Source organism: Phoenix dactylifera, unplaced genomic scaffold (genome assembly GCF_009389715.1).
Source record: "Phoenix dactylifera cultivar Barhee BC4 unplaced genomic scaffold, palm_55x_up_171113_PBpolish2nd_filt_p 001717F, whole genome shotgun sequence".
Taxonomy (NCBI): Eukaryota; Viridiplantae; Streptophyta; class Magnoliopsida; order Arecales; family Arecaceae; genus Phoenix; species Phoenix dactylifera.
In genome coordinates this window covers 1-5507 of record NW_024069016.1, presented here as the reverse complement: position 1 = coordinate 5507, position 5507 = coordinate 1, and positions in this window count along the sequence as shown.

Genomic DNA, 5507 nt, shown 5'->3' with positions numbered 1-5507 from the left:
TTATAAGAAAAATTCAGTAGCCCAATCCAAATATATAAATTCAAATAATTAGAATTCGCCCATCAATATGCCAACTCAATAGCCTCAAAATAAAATCAAATATATCAATAGAAAATAGACCTATTTGTAATATCCAAACACGCCAATACCACATACAGATTCACATACATATTCAACTTCGAAGAACATTCCTTTCAATATTATGAAATCTCCATAGCTCACTCCAATACTATGGAAGATCTACGTACAAATCTCACTCTAATAATTAGCAGCAAAATCAAAAGTACAATCACATCAAAATCTATATCAAGTTTGAACTTTCAAGTCATTTAAATAATATATGAGCATGGTATAACCGATATGCCATTGTTGACTTTCCTACACTTATCTTAGGTCAAACCTCTCTTATCATATCAAAGACAATTTATACTTTCCTTCCACACTCATCGAAAACCAAACCTAATGCATACATTTTATCACAATGCCCAGTGATCTTACACTGTAAGCACTGAATTTAATTGTCATGTCCCAAGTGATCATAACCTTAAACTATGATATATTTCTATCACAATCCCTAGTGATCTTAAACATATGCTCGGATTTCAATTTTGTCACTATCTCCGATGACCTTAAACCTCAAACTTTAATGCCACTAAGGCCACAGTCCCTAGTGGTCTTAAACCTTAGATTACAATATTATTCCTGTTACAATCTCAAGTGATTATAAACCAAGGCTCTAATAGTTTTTCTATTATAATTTTCCACTCACACTCATCTGAACCTAAACCCTAGGATACCTTAACCTGGCTCTGATACCACTCTATCATGCCGCGAACCCAGCACCTGGGTCCGGTACACGACCGGCCGCATGAGCCCTAGAGCAGTGCCCTAAAGATCATGCAAGGCCTAAGATAAACAAAAATCCAACAAATCCACAATTAATTTAGTTAATTCAAATAGACAAATCCGACATGTCCAGATAATCAATTTAGTTCATTTACAAAAGCTTTCAAATGTTCATCGACATCAAAGAAGGATAAACAAACTTCTAGCCAATGACTCTAATATTTGCACTTTGCGCCCATCCCATCCAAATATATGCGTCCTGCAACTCTGGTAAAGAAAAAGAAGAAGAGGGGTGATCTTTACAACCTAGTAAGAATCCCTACACATCCATACCAACACAATAATAATATAAATTTGAAAACCACGACAAATCGATGCACATTTTATGAAATCATAAACAGTTTCCAAAAGACTCAAATAATCAATATAATTACGTACATCAACATCAATAAAAGTCCATAATTATACATCGAACATCAATGAAAGTCCAGCCACACAAGAATGATATAGTATATAATAGCTTATAAATCATTATGACTGTTTTTTAATGCTTTTTTTTTTCATTCTATGTTAACTTGATCCGGATCAATTATCTTTCCGACTTTAGGCTACATCTCAGTCACGTTTCCGGCCCGTGACAGGGCAATCGATAGTATCACATTTTCGGCCTGTGACGGAGCAATCGATGGTATCACATTTCCAGCCTGTGATAGGGCAATCGATAGTATCACATTTCCAGCCTGTGATGGGGCAATCGATAATATCACATGTCCAGCCTGTGATGGGGCAATCAATACTAACGAGATAAGCCCAAAGTCCCTACTCATTTAACCAATTCACATACACACATCAATTTCTTTTTCCATCTTATATCCGGTCTAGACTAACCATGGTCACATTTCCGGCCCATGACAGGGCATCCAATATAACATGGTTAGTCCATACCACCACATTCACAAATTCAATTATGCAGGTATAAGTTATACATATACATGCATCCATCATACTACCAATCACAAGCCAACACGATCAAAATATAATTAAATATAAAACTATTTTGCTTTGTCTGGATCATAGCATATCAAACATATATAATGCAAAAATATTTTTATCATGTAGGATTAGCGTACAAGGATTCTTACCCTTGTTGAAAACTCAGACAACTAATCATCTGTCCTCACGGCAATCTATGAACCGGAATGCGCAGGACTCCGCTCAGCATCCTCTCGTCCAATAAATTGTTCCCCTACAGAACCAAGTCAATATAAAAATTTACCCAAGATATATACAACCCAGAACCCTCAAAATAATGATCTCCCCGGATCAAACTAGAGAGAGAAAACTCCAATCTAGAGAGAGAAACTAGAGAGAAAAAATCTAGAGAGAAAACCCATAAAGTGAGAAAGTCTATAGAGAGAGTCCCAAGAGATTGAAACATAGAGGAAGAAACTAGGAGAGAGAAAGAGAGAGGAGAGGAAGAAGATAAGGAAGAAGAGAGAGAAAGCCTCTCCCTCCTCTCTTCACGTTCGGCCGCTTCCTTCCCCTCCCCCCTCAGAGGTCCAAGGGGCGGCGGCCATGGCGGCCCAGCCCCCACTTGACAGCGGCCACAGCCCCGGCCAAACCGGCGGCCGGCGACGGCGAAATAAGAACGATGAGGACAGTAATAGGGATGCCCTATTTCGGAAATTCTCTAGTGATGCATCGGCTCCAATCACGACGAACAAGGCTAGAAACAACAAAGAAGAAAGAGAAGGAAAAGGAGGAGCCTTACCTCGATCCGGTATGGCGCTCCGGTGGCTCTCCGGTGACGAATCAAGGAAGAAGGACACGGAAGAGGAGCTTCGGATTCGACGGTGATTTCCGGTGATTTGGGTGGAGAAAATCAGAGGAGAGGGGGAACTATATAGGCAAAAATCTCCGAGTTCGAATCGAACTCGGAGAGCTCTTGAGATGCCCTCTTCTCCGCTGGATTCGGGGAGGAAGAAGAGCCAGCCGGTTTTTTTTTTTTTTTTGCTTCCTCGATTGCCCCCGTGCAAGGCACGGGTCAAGTTTTTGGGCCTGGCCACTTCGGGGCGGCCCATGAGACATTTTTTTTAAAGGGGTATTACATACTTTCCCCCAAAAAGAAAATTTTGTCCTCGAAATTAACTTTCTTGAAGTCTCAAACTTTGAAAGTATGCAACTACCATATCATCCTCAAGCTCCTAAACAATCTCCCTCTCAGAATTCCCGCTCACAAGATTTGAATACTTATTGAATTCACAATACTTACTGAATTCACTTGTTGATCTCTTCTAAAAGAAGACTAACATCCCAACATTAGATTAAAATGCCATAGTTCTTTGCCCAAGGATTGAATTGCTCTTGATTAATTCCACACAGAGATCATAATCGGCTAAACATAAATAAGAGAAGGCTTTAGCATCAAATGCTCTTCATAATCTATAATCCTCCTTCTTCTCTTAACTTCGCTCATGATTTAATGATCAACCTTTGTTTTAGGAAAACCTCAAACCTTTTCAAATTAGTAGATTAACAATGTCAGAGCTAGGAGTAGGAGATTCATGTTAAAACATTCCAAGTCTAAGACCAACCAAGGAATCATCAACCGTTAACACTAAATTTAAGATGCCCAAGTTTCTTCCAAAGGTTGTCAACAAAAGAAGAACCCATTGGTGAAAGTTACATAGCTACCTCTAGATCGTCCATAGAATCAACACCATTCTCCTCTACTAGAAACTAACTCAAGTGTTCTGTCATAATACCTTTTAGATCAAATATTAATGTCCTTAACCAATTTCAAAATAACTCAAACCACCACACTTCCGATGTGCACTCTGATTTAATCCATTAAATACTCTAAGGTCTCTAAATGATTTATGACCGAAATATCACTTTGCACTAGGAATAAGAAAATCCAAATTTCAAAACTTTAATTGAAATTTATGTAGAGTATACTAACCATAACTAACCCTCAAGCCATTAATCAAGTTTAAGGTCACTACATGATCTCCACAACTTAGAATCCAAAATATCCAGATTTAATTAACTCTGGATTCCTTAGCAATTCAATTACATAATTTAGATTGACCTTCCTTCCAAAAGAATTTACTTCAAATTCAATGGGTTAAAAGTCATTGAGCCAATATGACTATGATTAGAAATTAACTCTATAAACCTTCAAATCTTTCTTCACTAAGATTCTTAATATGTATGATCAATGCTACATATGATAACTCACATAAGCATCTCAAAATCTAAATCTCTACTCAATGGCAAAGATTCTTGGTTAGATCATAAATCTAGACTTTAGTTCAAGTTAACACATCCAATAGTCTCCAACAATTATAAGAAAAATTCAGTAGCCCAATCCAAATATATGAATTCAAATAATTAGAATTCCTCCATCAATATGCCAACTCAATAGCCTCAAAATAAAATCAAATATATCAATAGGAAATAGACCTATTTGTATCCAAACATGCCAATACCACATGCAGATTTCCATACATATTCAACTTCGAAGATGTGGAGTGATTGATTAAAACCCTATTTGATTTTGATGAGATCAAAGCAATAGAGTATATTTCTTGTTTACTAATGAATTCAATTAAGTGTTTCAGTAAAAATCTTGTCTAAGTGTCTCAAGATTTGGTTCATAATTTTTGGATAAGTTAAGAAGTCAGCTTGAACCAAAGTCTGAGACTCGAGTCGACTCCAGAGTATCACGAGTCGACTCCAAGCGTATCAAGTTCACTGGCACGGGCTCGAGTCGACTCCAGATCTGTACGAGTCGACTCCGACTGAGAACAGACAGAAGAACAGAAAGCTTCAACTCAGAACCTGTCAACGGGTCGACTCCCAAAGTGCGCGAGTCGACTCCGATGTTCACCGAGTCGACTCCAGGATAGTAAGAGTCGACTCCAAGAGGAACACAAAGAAAAAGTCAGAGAGCAGTTTTCGGGTCTGAGATTCGAGTCGACTCCAGTGAAACGCGAGTCGACTCCGATGGATGGCAAGTCGACTCCAAAGAAGGTGAGAGTCGACTCTCAGAGGAACACAAGAAAAAGTCAGAGAGCAATTTTCGGACTCTGAGATTCGAGTCGACTCCCGCAATATGCGAGTCGACTCCAAGACTCCGCGACCATCAACAGACAGAAGACCAAGTTACTGCCTCTGAGATTCGAGTCGACTCCCAGACAGCTCGAGTCGACTCCAAGACAGCTTCACATCAAAAAGGCAGAAGACCAAGTTTCGGAAACTGAGAGCCGAGTCGACTCCGAGGAAGTTCGAGTCGACTCCAAGACTGGACGAGCCAAAAGACAGAGAATCGGGAGTTCGGGCTCTGAGATTCGAGTCGACTCCCCAGGACAGTCGAGTCGACTCGAGTGGATCAAATTCAAAATTGGATCCACGGACTTCAGTGGATGAGCCGACTCCGAAATTGCCAAGTCAGCTCCAGAAGTTGGCGAGTCGACTCTAGGTCAAGACGAGTCGACTCCCAGTCGTGAAGGCAACTTTAATTCAAATTTGGAACAGTTGCCGAGTCGACTCCGAAAAAGTTTGAGTCGACTCCCGCTACAGCCGAGTCGACTCCTGATCGCGCGAGTCGACTCTAACCCACCAACGGACACATTGTCAGGCTGCGCAGAGTGTGCAGA